Genomic DNA, 15284 nt, shown 5'->3' on the forward strand with positions numbered 1-15284 from the left:
TGGAGATGGCTTTGCAAGCAACTGTTATCATTGTTATGCAAAATACTGAAATCACCTGAGTCTGTTTTACTGAGTTACTGGCAGAAGAGAATTATTAACAAAAGAATCACAGGCATAACAGGCAAGTTATACATTACATGGACATTCACAGATAGCTGGCAGGAGTAGGGAAACATTTTCTTCACTGCATTTCCTTTAGGTGGAAACTAAAAAGGAGAATGAGGATTTTCAAGAGATTTCATTCAGTTTCCAAATAGCACTGGATTGGGTAGCTCTCTTGCACTGCAGGGAAAAAATTCCATTGTCTCATTTTAAGAGTATATCTAGGTACAGACTCAGGAGCACTCCAGCACTGAGTCACCCTCTCTTTTCACCTGCCATGCCTATGACTAGATGTCACACAGTATGATGTGTTTGCTTCTGGCACTCTGAGCAAGTTTAATCTTCTTTGCCCAAGTAATACTTTTCTTTCCGTTTTTTATTTAAGTAAGTTTTTCTTTCTGAAGCTGTTCTCGGGAACAAAATATTTGGTCCAATTCTCATCTTGGCTATTGGATGAATAACCAGAACACTCACCCAAAGCACACAGTCTTTGATCATTTCCCTCACAAGGTACGCAGCTGGCCAGAAGAATCTGCAACTATGAGCTTCGAGTATGAGGTTTGGGGGGATGGGAAGTGTATGTATCCCTTTGGCCTGGGACTCATAAATCAAAGCTTTTTGCAGTAGCAAGTGAACTGACAAAGTATAAATAGAGAAACATATAATTATCACAGATTACAGCTAACAAATCCTCACTGGAGAAAACAGTGTGTGTCTAGGAGAAACTCACTGTAACTGGGGGTTTTACAGATGACACAGAAGATGCAATTGGAAGCTGTTGATCTCCCACAGCAGTAACAGTTGGCCCCTTCAGTGATGCCACTGCAAGACACAACACAACAGATTCATGAGTACAACAGGCAGGTGCTCATGAGGAGTCACTTCAGGAACAAACTTTTCAATCCAGTATTACTGCTCCCTGCTTCACAATCCCCTTCACCTCACCTCTGTACTTCCCCACACACTCTGCAATCTCAGTGGCGTTTGTCACTAAAATGAAACTTGGGTCACCAAATAAACATTAACTTACTGGAGAAAATCTCCTCTTGCACATTTTCAATACAGAATTAAAAAAAAATCAAAACATTAAAAATAGGTGACTGTCACTGACTCCACTTACAAACTAGTAATTTGAGAGTGAACATGCAATGACAAGGCACACTGGGCATGCACAGAAAAGTCCAGGTAAAGAGTGTCTACAGAACAGCTGCCTGTGACTTGTAGTCCATCTGCAGCACAAGAAACAAGCTTTGTGGGTCCCAGGGAACAATGCACAGAAAGCATTCAGAAGAGAGAGTGGGTTTCTGTTTCCTATACAGGAAAAAGGTCATGGCAAGGAAAGTGAAGTTGGTAAATACTTCTAAACATTCAAGTTTCTGAGGCTGACAAATGCCAAGGAAACAAGCTTAGTTGTATGGAAGCAGTTTATGCAACAAATACCCATAAATGAAAAGCATCTTCTGCTGGGACTGGTAAAACTTTACCAAGTGATGCTGCACAGGGAAAAGTAAGTTTATAACTATATTCAAATGCACAGAAACATTTGAATGCATAATCAGCCAATGCATAAGAGGTTAGCTCTACCTACAGAAGCAGCAAGGTCAGAACTGTAGAAAAAAATCTTTTGAGAAGAACAATCCCTTCCTTTTCCATGGCAGCTTTAGAGTGGATAATGAATTACACCACTGTTTTGTGCCACAAGATTTTTGCTAGTGCGTACATTTCCTCAGCATTAAGTTTGGAACTGCAGATAGATTTTATAGTTAAGCACAGTGGAATTATCCCCACCATAAATTAAGTGGGGTTAAAAAGCCAACCCCTACAAAAGAAATGTTCCATCCTTACTGACCACACACAGCCAAGACTGCACTTTATCTACCCACTTGAAAGACATTAGGTCTGTCGATCAGCTGTCCCTGGCTTGCCATAGTTTAACTCCTAGCTTTTTTGCTGTTGTTTGCCTGGGTTTTTTATCTTGTTATTTCAGGTGTTTAATGACACTAATTTCCAGATGGTCTAGAAATCTAACACACCAGCAAGGGGGCTACATCCCTGTTACATGCAGGAGTGTCACTGTCTCATATTTTACTGTTACATAAATCAAGCTGGCCCCAAAGAGGCATCAGGAATGCATTCCCTAAGCATTGCTTTATTTTGATTTTTCTAAAACTAAGAACTGTGGATGTTTCAAGTGTTTCTTGAGAAGAATGAGCTGCCTGATGATTTTTAGATTTTTTTTTTCCTAAACTTGACAAATACCAGGAGCAACATCACCTTTTAAGGCAAAAGGCATCTGAAAGCAAAATCCTGCTTTTAAGCCAGAGTGACTCATAACAGTAAGGATTCTTCCTATAAAAACAAACTCAATCATGAAGTAAGAACGAGCTAGAAGCTCTAGTAATAACAATTCAAACAAATCCTTTTTTCTCCATGACTTTTGTGGACTGATATTGGCTGGATCAGGCAGGTGCTCTTGGCTACTGCAAAAAAGGAAACAAGCTAGACAGACCACCGGCCTGCCCCAGTGTTATCATTCATTTGCATCCCTAGACAGTACAGTAAACACAAGCACAGATGCACACGAACACACTGCGTGCCTTATCTTTTCTATAGGAATGCAGGAGGAAGTCTGTATCTACACTGCAGGCACACATGCTTTCAACAGAGCTGACGAGCAGCTCCAGAGATAAGGCAGAGAAGATGCAGGAGCATGCACAAAACGTTGCCTCCAAGCCTGGGTAGCTGTGTGCGGCCCAGTACCATCGTATCTTCATCATGCCCGTTAAACATAAATAAAAAATAAAGACAGGTGTTCAGACTGCAGCCCTGCCTCCTGAAACAGAGGCGCTTGCTGCCATCAGAGGAGGCAGCATTATACTAAAGAGAGGACGTGATCTCAGTAGTCTGCATCTAAATCTACTCCTCAAGTCTAGAAGACATCCAAAATACTCTTTGAGGAGTATCATAGCCACTGCACAGATTTTTCTTGACCTGTCCAACATGTGAGCCCAGACAACTACATTTTCAGCAAAGAAGGTGGTGACACCACCAGCAGAGAGACCAGGGCTCCACTTCTCTCTCCACAACCAACCTGCTGTACAAACCCAGGCAAAACATTTTATCTGCTTGTGTACAACTTTCATTCTCAGGCTGGGGTTTTCTCCTGTCTCTTCTTTTAACCAGGGATCTTCTTTTACCAGATATTCATGTCTAGTTATCATGTATTGCTGAGCACAATGGGGCCTTTAAGCATTAAGTTTAGTAACAGAAACCTCAGCTGCAGTGTAACTCCAATTAGAGCTACAAGGCCCCACTCAAATCCATCGACTCCAGACATCCTGCTCCACAGACTAGAGGTATGTTTTCAATCTTTCTGTCCTGGTTTGTGTCAAATGCTTCCAGGCTCTCTGGCGTGTCCCACACCACCACCTGGAGTCCATCTAAAAAACTCCCTGACAACTCCCAAACATTTAAGAGATTTTTTTTTTTTTTCAGGCAAACTTCACAAGTTCTTAGTGGGGGAAACTACAGCTTAACAAAAGCAGGTGAACTGAGTCCAAATAGCAAATTCAAACTGTCTGATCAAGAATCTGTCACATCTCAGCTTTCCAGGAACTTGGACACCCTGAGTTAGATAAAAGTCCTGCTCTCTGATTTTCTTGCTTTGAAATATCTATACTTGCTCCTCCTACTCATCCATTCCTCCCTTGGCACTCCTGTCAAAGACACAGTTTCTGCTGTTTTTCCTTGGGGCTTGTATTTATCTGCACACTGGTCAAGGAACCTGCTTTCTACATGCAAGATACCTCTCAGTGCTCTAGTACTTTCCAGAGGAAATTTCCAGAGTACTTTCCAGTGTGATGCTACTTCATAGCATCACTCAATGGTTCGGTTAGAATGGACCTTAAAGATCATCTTCTCCAACCCCCCTGCCATGGACAGAGACACCTTCCATTAGACCAGCTTGCCCAAAAGCCCATCGAACCTGGCCTTGAACGCTTCCAGGGATGGGGCAGCCCTAAGTTCTCCTGAGCACCTGTTCCAGTGTCTCATCATCATCATTCTTCCAAATACCTAATTGAAATCTACCCTCTTTCAGTTTAAAACCACTGCACCTCATTCTATCACTCACTCCCTGATAAAGACTTCATCTTTTCTGTTGACCCTCTAAGTACTGGAAAGCTGCTATAAAATCTTCCAGGCTGAACAACTCCAACACCCTCAGCCTGTCCTCAAAGGAGAGATGCTCCAGGCCTCTGGTCATTTCTGCAGCCCTCCTCTGGACCCACTCCAACAGGTCCACATCCTTCTGTGTTGGTGGCCCCAGAGCTGGATACAGCACTCAAGGCGGACTCTCTCTAGAGAAGAGCAGAGGGGAAGAATGACTGTCCTGACCTACTGGCCACCCTGCTTTGGATGCAATCCAGGATACTCTTGGTTTTCTGGGGTGTAAGCAGACACTGCTGGGTGACATTCCTTTTTTTCATCCACCAATACCCTGCCAAGCCCTTCTCCTTAGAGCTGCTCTCAACCCACCATTGCTCAGCCTGTATGTGTGCTTGGGATTGCCCCTGCCCAGATGCAGGACCTTGTGCTTGGCCTTGAACTTCACGAAGTTTGCACGGACCCATCGCTCCAGCTGGTCCTTACCCACTGAGCGGTACATGCATCAGATTCATGTCTACCATTTTAGAGACAAGGATGCTGTGTGGGACGCTACCAAATGCTTTGCACAAGTCCAGGTAGATGACATCAGTCGCTCTTCCCTCATCTAACACCTCTCTAACACTGCCACAGGAGGCCACCAGATTCGTCAGGCATGATTTGCCCTTAGTGAAGCCATGTTGGCTGTCACCAATCAACTCCTAATTTTCCATGTGCCTCATCATAGTTTCCAGGAGGATCTGCTCCATGATTTTGCCAGGAACAGAGGTGAGACTCACAGAATTTTTTGAAAGCAAAGGGTAAGTGTGGCAAGAAACATGTGGTACCATAATGTGCTCTTAGTGCCTGAGTTTTCATTCATCTGAGTTCAATCAACAATTTTTTTCTTCCCATTAAACCAGAAAATAGCTTCACCCTCCCTATTTTGAGGCAACACCCAAACTAAAAACTCCAAGCTGCAGCCATTTGGGCAGTGTCATGGGTTAGCATAGCTCCAGAAGTGATTTTCTTGCAAGGAGGTGCTTACAGCTTCCTCTATGACCTGACAGAACCTATCAACTGGCTAGTTTGAATACTGACAATTTTTTAAGCCACATAAAAATTTTGACACAACTCTGTGGTCCACATTTAAGAATGGACAAACCCAAACTCCAAGCTGCAGCCATTTGGGCAGTGTCATGGGTTAGCATAGCTCCAGAAGTGATTTTCTTGCAAGGAGGTGCTTACAGCTTCCTCTATGACCTGACAGAACCTATCAACTGGCTAGTTTGAATACTGACAATTTTTTAAGCCACATAAAAATTTTGACACAACTCTGTGGTCCACATTTAAGAATGGACAAACCCTGGGAAAGCTCTCTCTTGCTTCCGGCCTTGGGACAGGTACCTGGGCTCGGCCCGTGCGGCCCCACGGGGCCGGGCCCCCGCCCTCCTGGAGATGCTTAAAGCTGAAATTCTGTTGTAAAGCCATGGCAGTGATAGACTATGATATATCAGAGTACCTGCTGTAATTTCATGACAGCATGGGGGGGTGGAGCGTTCAAACTGTACTTGTGAGCAAAACTACCTGTGCTGGAATAAGCAAATGCTGAAGCAGCTGTAATTTGATGAGAAGTTTGAACAGGGAGAGATGGAAGTGATGAGGACTCTTGCTCCAAAAATCGGAAGGAGAAGACCTCTGTTCCTAGAGATGCTCCCAGAGATAGTCCTAGAGATGAAGATGATGAGGACCCTTTTGCTTCCAGGGAAGGGGGAGGGCCTCTAGTCCTAGAGATGAAGATGCTTCCAGAGATGGGTGAGGAGAACCTTTGCTTCTGAACAGCTCAACCTTAAATGGTACCCCAGTAGCTCAAGATTGGACCCCCAAAAGCAGCTGTGCGGAAAGCTGTAAGTTGGGGGAAGGGAGACTCACATCCAAGCAGAGAACCAACCTGGGTGGCTGTCTCGCTGTGATCCTGAAGCCATGAGAACTTCTTGTGGCGATGTCTCCATAGCATGAGCAAGAGAGACTCCTCTCCCTAACTGAACTGAACAAGGTTATTATAGACGTGGTAAACTGACTGAAAATCTCAAGGGTTGTCTTTTTACATTGTCAGTGGGAGAAGGGAGAAAGGTGGGAGGAGGAGAAGTGTACTGAAGGTGTGGTCTGATTTTTTTTTTTCTTTCTTTTAGGTCTGTTAATAAACTTCTTTATATTCTTCTAAGTTTTGTGCCTGCTTTGCTTTCTCTTAATTCTTATCTCACAGAAGGTAAATAAGTAAGCAATGAGTATTTTGGACCAAACCACTACACTCTAATTGGTGTTTCTGCCCGGTTACAAACTGAACCCGCTACAGGCAGCAATCCTAAGAAACAACACCATTATCAACAGAGACATCATCAATGGCATTCAATGTTGACCCTAAAAAGGCTTTGCTGTGTGTCTTCCCATGAGGCCTTACTATGTGACCTCTTTTTGCCAGCAGTCATGTAGATACCCAGGGTTAGATTTTAACAGGGACAGCAGAGAAATTCTCCAATTTGTGTCACAACACCACACAGGACATACATGTGCAGAGCAACTCAACTTCCCTGCCACGAAGAGAACGCACAGAAATTGCCAGCACCACACAGATTAGGCACAGTCACTTTCACCAGTGGCAAGGGGCCTTTTTCAGTCTCTGCTCTGCTTTCAGCTACTGCAACTAATTCAGGAAATTTACTGACTGACTGAACTCTTATATTAGCACACAGTGCCTGTAACAAAAAAAGACCAAACTATTCTCTGAAGTCCTACTAAAGCCAAGAAGCTGTGGAAAATATATTTTAAAGCAGACATGAATACTGCTTGCTCTTGTTTTTAAGAAGAAAAATACCAAAAAGAAATGTCAGCAAGATTCTTCTCTGTACCACCACCCACCAGTCTCCTACCCACCCCTGCTTTTTTATTTATGATTTTTTTAATTAAGGTAACATTGTATTTTTTGCCCACATGCTCTCCCCTCTAAAAAAACTCCACTTGACAACTTGCAATCATTTGAAATCTCTTCCTTAAATTTCTATTGCTTGATGCAAGATACCTTCACACTGTCAGGAAAGACTACTCTCCTGCCATGCCCATAGCCATCACCATGTATTCAAACCCCAGCGAATCTGCCAGATAAGCTATCTCCAGCTGGTATCTTATATATATTATATGTATAAAAAACATGGGGGAATATATAAATAGTAATTCCCTTCCCACTCCTATTTTAGGATTTCCTGAACTCTATGCTATTCTTATCCTCCTTACATCAGCATTAACCCTGACAACCATACTCCTGCAACATTAGTTCACTTGTGTCTCTGGAAACCGCTGGATTGATTTTACATTTTGGAGTTATTCTTGACAAAGTCCAGGATATGGAACTGCAGCCCATTTACATATCAGCTGTTAAACTGATGAGCACGTGTAACTTCTATTAGAGTTAGTGCAAACAGCAGATTGTCACTTAGGCACTTGGCTCCAAACATCCACTTGCACTCTGCATCCCTCCTGTGAGCTTGAAAAAGGTTTTGTTAAATACTTGCATCCTGTGTTTCTGCTTGCAAAGGCATCTGTGCTCAGCACTTAGCACTGATAGTGATGCCTTAGGTTTTAACGTTCATATTTTTCAAATCCTGCACTGCCTAGTGTGTAACTCTGAAGTTCCTTGTGGCCTGTTAACTACTGCTCTCTCATGCTGGTTAGACATAACAAAGCCTCTCCAGGCCTGCTCTCCAATGACACCCAGATTGTCCTAGGCCCAAATGTGTAAACTAACATCTTAAGAAGGGGGGTAAACTTGGGGAAATTACATCATTAACTGAAATTTTAATTGGAGAATTAACCCTGATATGCAAATGAACCAAACTTATAAACGTGTGCAGAACTCGTGACCCAGGGTCCATTTCGGCAGTAGCCCTTGGCCTGCCCAGGGTGTGCCTTTGGAAGGTCCTTCAAATAAATACCTACCTTTATTCCCTTATTCTTGTATAGTCTCTGTTTTCAGGTGGCCAACTCAGGCATCAATAGCTGCAAGATCCATGATCCTGCTTTGACTGTTCCCAAGTCTCATCCCAACTGGTAAGAAAGTCTGTTCTTCTCATGCAGAGGAGCTTTCACTTTTATGACTTTTATTGCTAAATACAGAGCAAAAAGATGAGGCTTTACATTCTTCCATACCCTGGGCATTTTTAGATGGAATCAGCAACACAAACAACCCATCCCTTGGGAAGGATGAGAGTGTCCCAGTGCAGTCTTAGGCAGTTACTCCTCAAAGCAGGTAAAAAAAGGAGGCTGAAACACAGTCAACTCCTGAAGGTTTCTCTGCATCAATCACTGTTTTCCTTCATTGTCATCTAACTCTCAAGGTCTGTCTTTGTCTTTAGCATTACAAGATCCCAAGAAGATCTCTGCAGGACATGCTACATCTCACCAAAGAGCACAGGAACAGCTCCCATGACACCTTTCTGTATCTGTCAAAAAGGAAAGGCTGCCTGATGCTGACTGTTCATTCATAATTAAGATACCATTATGACCAGCACTAATAATTTAATACTTTCAAAATTCATAATTAACTCAAAATTATTAGAAGTTCAAAACATGAAACCATGATTAAGGTCTCCAGCTTTAAACTTGGTTTCTGGTTTTAGCGGTTATGCCTAAAAAAGGGCTGATTCTCCCTGATTAGTAACTATAAAACATACAGATGTTCAGATTAAAATATCCCATGCACTGAAGTTCAGCATGCAAATTTGTTAAGGAAGATACATCACCATTCATTTAACTAAGAAGATATGCAATAAATGATACATTTATTCAAGTTTCATTTTTTCCCATTTTAGATGAATGAACTGTGGATTTGCTTTTTATTAAAGTTCGGGTAGAGGGGGATTTTTTTGTTTCTTCTTTTGTTTTTATGTGATTTTTTTGTTTATTTGCTTAACTTTTACTGTACTTGGAAGAAAACTGTTGTTAAGGGAACTTTCCTGTCTGACCATCCAGGAGCCACTGTGAGTCACACTCACACCACTCCAAACTTTCACTGCTGGAACCAAAGCCCCTCCACAGTGGGCAGCTGTGCAAAGGGTCAGCACCAGGTCACAGCTCCTTGCCTGTGGGTCCCCCACCCAGGGCACAACCTGCAGCTCCCACTGCAGCTGCACACCCACTACCTGGGTGTCTACACCTCAACAACTGAAACCTGATTAAAATCTGCAGAAACAGCATTTATTCACTACCTAAACTGGCACAGACCTGATGACTTACCAAGAGAAGAAAACAAGTTTTAAAACTGCATTTAAAATGTTTATTGTAATGTAAATTGTTTCTAAAATAGTATTATCTATAATGAAAGAAAGTAAGGAAATGTGACTGCTTCTACCAAAATAGAGTATTTCACCATCCCTCATTTAGTCTTTCTTGAATCCCTCCCTGACACAAGCTATATATGACATTCTCAACTCCCAATCAGTCTCACAGCCTCACAAGTTACCTGTCATGGAACTGCTTCTGCTGTAGGACTTCAGTGACAAATATTCTCCCTACACCTGCAGAATAGGCTATTGCTCTCACAGGTTATCCTGGCACTGCAATGAACTCTTTTTCCAGACGATTAGGCCATTGATTTCCTGTGGTTCAAGCATTTTCATTTTCCTTTAAAGCCCTAGCCAAACCTGCACTGGCAAATATTTCTTAATTTAGATGCTGTTAAATGGTTAGGGAAAGTTTAAATCTCTACCTGATTTGTCATTATTTCAAATTCACCACCGAAGATGTTTCTTTTCAGAGAATACATTTAATTTCATATGATTATGATTATACACACAAACAAATACAGACACAGCACTGTTTAAATGCACTGATTCCAATACTTATCCAGTGATTCTTAAAACTGTTCCAGGGCTTTGGGAAACACAGGGCATTTTAAAATATGATGGGTACTTAGCTCCTGAAATACATTCCCAGTGAACATAGCCAACTGTAAGCCTTTAAACAGAGATCAAAGGTATTTTCTAAAGGAAATATTCCAATTCCCAAAGAGCTGATACATCTCTTACAGCATCCCAATATTGCACACATTTGTCCCTCTGTCATCCTTATAAGTATCAGGACTATTCTTCCCCTGCTGTGATGGGTATGGACCTGAGACACCACGAGGATGGCAAAACCAGCAACAGCAAGATCCTCCCCACTCTCCAAGCTCCCTCCGAGCAAGGGTAGTGCAGCACTGCCTGAGCTGACTGATAAGTTTACTAGCTAGGTCCGGGGTCACACTACACTCCTTCAGAGGTGTTCATGGCATGACAGTGACTCATAGCAACATTCAAGCCATCCTGAGATCATCCACACTTGACATCATGCAGGAAGACAGAAGTGACCTTCCCAAGGAGTCTGCTGCAGAGCTGGGAGCTGAACCAAGAGCCACCATGCTCCCAGGGAGCACCCAGCTCCACAGGGAGCAACAGGTAAATGTCATCCCTCCCACAGACATGCCCTGAGCAAACATTTAGAAGCACCTGTGCAGGAGCAAGGCAGACAGGAAAATCAGCCAATGAAGGCAAATGAAATTTTGGTGGTAACAACAGTTTACACATCACTTAATTTCCTACCTCAAGCAATGAGTAAAGCACTTGAGGACATGGCACTCTGAGTTTTCTAGTATTGTAATATCTGCAAAGTATTCACTTGTTTGGTGAGGGATTTTTAAAGCTTTTCCACTTATTCTTTTAAGCTAGTGACTTAAAACGACTGTTACCTTAATTTTATTGCTGTGGATACACCAAGAGACACATTCTGCTCCCAGAAAATCTCCAAGACAGTAAATTACATCATACAAATTTTACCATGGTACTTCCAGGGAGAAGACACACCTCTCCTATCCTTGTCCTTTGTGGTAACTTTACCTTTATGAGTTAAACCAACACATTTGTAGCTTCAAGGCAAGTTTTGATCTTTTGCTCTCCTAAACCAATGATCCAAAACACACAATCCAAGTGAGTTTTCCATCTCGGATTGCAGCACTCCCTCTGCTCTGCTCTTCCATCTGGCCACAGAGTAGCTGGCTGCGGCCCCAGGCCCCCGTGCTGGCACAGCAGCACAGCATCACTTTGGGCCCGTCAGCAAGCCATTACAAATAACACTTCTGGCCGGGCCACAGCCGCTGCAGCCATGGAGGTACTCCTGGTAAATGAAGAGCTGCTGTGCAGCAATTTCAGAGCACTGGGGTCTGGCAACAGTGTGAGCACTGGATGTGACCCACTCAGTGGGGGAAGTACGGCACAGCGCAGGTCTATCTGAGCCAGGACAGCAGCATTCACATTGTCCAAAGAGTAACACTCTCAAACACACCAGTATCAGTGACAAGGTGAGAGACTTATTATAGAATAACTGCACAGAATTCACTGAAAATTTGTGATCTACACAGGAGTCAAATTATCATCTTCAGACAGGATCAATTACAGTTTATAACCCACACTTACCTGCACCGTTTAGAAAGCATCTAAGCCAGTACCTAGGTACCAGGTTTCTATGCCAAAGGTACTAAACAACTCTACGTATCACCAGTACCCCAGATATCTTCCCTCTGGAGAAGGATTCAAGAAACAGATTTAATGGGATCCTTACCACCACTAGGCCTCAGGAAAACCAAATGCATCTCATCAAAAATCAGCATTGCTTTCTGTGTTTGCTTTAAGTTCCACTGTAGAAATGTAGGTTGGCATAAACTACTGCAAATATATTGGAATATTTTACACTCTGCCAGGAGACCCTCCCTGGGTTCAGAATAAACAACTTTAAATTATTTAAAGGTTTTCAAAAGTTTTGTGCTGAATCAGTTACAGCAGTGCCACATTGCACCATATCAGTTAAATAAACTTGACAGTAGATGCAGTCCTTTACCTCCTGTCCTGATCCCTATTACACAAGCAAAGCAGTTACCAACAGGACTCGAGTCTTCACTTCTCTGCCCCTCAGTTCTCACACATTGCAGAGACAACACTTCAACTTACTGGTCCATCTTGCAACCAAGAGCTGCCCTTCAAATCCATCTCTCACAATACCTATTTACTACGTTCACCTCAGGAAATTTCTGGGGTTTTTTGAGGCAGACTGGCCAGTACAACATACAAGTATAATTACATGCCTATACTTCACAAAAATGGGGGGAAACAGGAAAAAAATACATATATATATATATATATATATATATATAAAAAGCAAAGCTCCACACAAGTCTATGATGAGACAGAGAGCCCAACTTGGAGCTTCAGATGTTCATAGAAGACCGAAAGTATCCACCCCCAAAAAACCACAAATTTAAAGCACTTTGCTTTGGTTGTCCTTCTGTCTTGGAGTTTGCTACTATCACACAAAAATTGGCAAAGTAGATTAAATGCTACAGGTAGAGATTAAACTTGCAGGGATAACAGCTGTTCACTGGCCACTAGTACTCTTACAGCATTATTGCTAACCAGCACATTTCTTGTTAGAATCACACCAGGCCCACAAGTCAATAACAATGATGATGTCTTATCTTTGCCTCTCCCCAGCAGCTTCTGCCATCTGCCTTTTCTCTTTTGACTCACCTTCAGCCTGGCACAGTCTAAAACTACTCTCTAGTTTATAGGTCATACATGCATGTTGTTATTCCCTTTGTACAGCTAGTGCTGCTCTCTTTTGCAAACTCAATGCTTGGCTGATGCCCATCCATTACCACACTAGAATGCACTACTCTAGTGAAAACATAGAATTAATTTGCAACTGTAAGAAATGCTGCTGTTGCTATTTACAGTGAGACTACACTGAAGAAATATGCTGTGGTTGTATCAAAACGTTGTATCACTTAAGATATAAGTAAACTCCTGCTATGAAGATAACATCTTCTCACTTCTGATCTCCTTTAACATCAGGCAGTTCATGGGAGGATAAGGCAGAAGGATGATACCTCACAGCTGGATGGGAACAAAAGCCGAAAGTCAGCCACAGGAAGTCAAGCAAATTCTGGACCTGTCTGGAAATAATTCCTCATTACAGACAGCCTGTGAAGCATTAAATGATACAAGTTGTTCATGTTCTACAGAGCAGGAGAGAGGCTTAAGAAACAACACCCAAACTTAAAAATACAAGTTTTTTCTTGTAACTGGTCCATGCTTTCCATGATATGCCAATAGTGTAATATTCCCAATACTAAGCCAGGTACAGGATTTTGTCTCCAATGAACACAAACCCAGCCATCAGTTTTACACCATCTCTTTTCCGGACATTAATCTCCCAATGTAGGCGATGCGTATCAACTCGTATGGAAGTCCCCCCAGTTCCATGAAGCAAGGTCAGTTGATACTGATTAATGATCTGGCTCAACATATCCAAGGAACTGACGCACTCATTAGTTATCATAAACAGCAGGATATTACAGTAAATTATGACAGCTGCTGTGTGTAGCTTTTCAAACCTGTTTTCTATGCCTTCAAATACAGCTAGCATTGGAGGCGTCCTTTACAGGAAAAGAAAAATCATCTATAGATCAGCACCGTACAGAGTCCAGCAGTCTGTAAGTGTTACTTGCCAGCATTTACAAAGCAGTGACGCACACAGTGTAAAGCCTTTGCTAACACCAATTCACATGGAGTGCTTTCAGTAAAAGCAAGACACAAAAAACACTCTCCTCTCATTATTATCCCCAAAGTAAAGCCTGACATCCTCCCTGCCTCCTCTATGAACCACTCAGTTCTCCCTTCTGCCATTATAATGTTTATAATTTCTCTACTTTTAAAAAGCACGTGAATAAAGGCATAGCTTGAATTCATGCGGGAAAAAAAATGTTTTCCTACACTTTCTAAAATCTCTCAAAATCTAAATATTTGAAGACATTCTATTATGCCCCTCTATATAAATACATCTTCACAACCCTCAAAAATGTCATTCCACCCAGCTGCTTCTTCCAGTCTCTCCCACATCCACACTGCTGTACTTACCACAAAAGAGATGGCACAAGGCAGGAGACAGAATGGGATAGCTTTCACCTCCTGTGCATTTGCACAATGTGTATTGTTCCTGCCTCAAACACATCACAATTTAAACAGATGAGGCTGGGAGAAAAAAAAACTGTTTACCTCATTTATAGGTTTTCAGGAGACTAGGAACCTTGCTCATGATCACAGAAATTTATGGCAGAAGAAGGAACTGAACTCATACATCTCAATTCATTAGTATGACTCCAGTAACATCTTTCCTTTCAAGAGCAGTGTGTCCAGTCATTTCTCACCATGTGAGGTCAAGAAGGACTTGAGCTGCAGAGATTTTTCTCTCATGATCCCTGACCTAAGGAGAAGGGATGATGTTTTCCTGGATTTCATTACTTGAATGCATACACATGAACAGTTACAGCAAAAAATGTTAATGCAACAAGCAAGGTATGTCCTATTCATACCTGTGATAACAGCTCTCTTGGGTACTCCAAGCAATAGCCTCACAAAAACACCTCAGACTCATTTCCCTGGCTGTTTGCCTCTGGAATTACTGGATTTGAATATATACCAATACATGGAAACTGAGGCACATATAAGAAGAGGAATAGTGAGAAAAATTCCTTCAGACCCTTTCCTCTTGGGAACTCCTTCAGTTGTGTCTGCAAGATAAAATAAACTAACAGTCTAAAGGTTCAGTGGAGAAGAAAACACCAACCAAGCAGGGAGATGGGGTGGGCAAGTGGGAAAAGTACACAGCAAAACAAGCTGAGAAAGCCCTGCTTTTATCCCCTCACAGAAGCTACCTGAAGGGAGTCCATTGCTGATATCTTTTTGAGTAGAAGCAAGAAGTGAAAGAACAGGAGACTGAAGCCCACTGCCACTTTTTTATCATGCTGATGGAACACAGCAGGAAGCTGGTCTCGCAACTCAGGACAGCTCTTCTTATCCTGTGCTCTCATAGCTCAAAAACAACTTCATAAGACTTGTGCAATGGTTTGTGCCACACATCCTAACCCCCTCTGTGAGAGCAACAGACACTAAAGGCAT

General features: G+C 42.4%; 1 protein-coding gene across 2 annotated transcripts in view; it reads right to left on the reverse strand.

Annotated features, from left to right (window-relative positions):
* TSPAN4 (tetraspanin 4) overlaps window positions 1-15284 on the reverse strand; it is a 405419-nt gene that overhangs the window by 353883 nt on the left and 36252 nt on the right. For both annotated transcript variants that reach the window (XM_008639353.2, XM_017741869.1), the window contains one exon: window positions 833-924. The gene's annotated coding sequence lies outside the window, so the exon portion shown is untranslated. Of the gene's footprint in view, window positions 1-832; window positions 925-15284 lie in introns of those variants that run through there.

The sequence above is a fragment of the Corvus brachyrhynchos genome, unplaced genomic scaffold, assembly GCF_000691975.1.
Source record: "Corvus brachyrhynchos isolate BGI_N302 unplaced genomic scaffold, ASM69197v1 scaffold115, whole genome shotgun sequence".
NCBI classification, from domain to species: Eukaryota; Metazoa; Chordata; class Aves; order Passeriformes; family Corvidae; genus Corvus; species Corvus brachyrhynchos.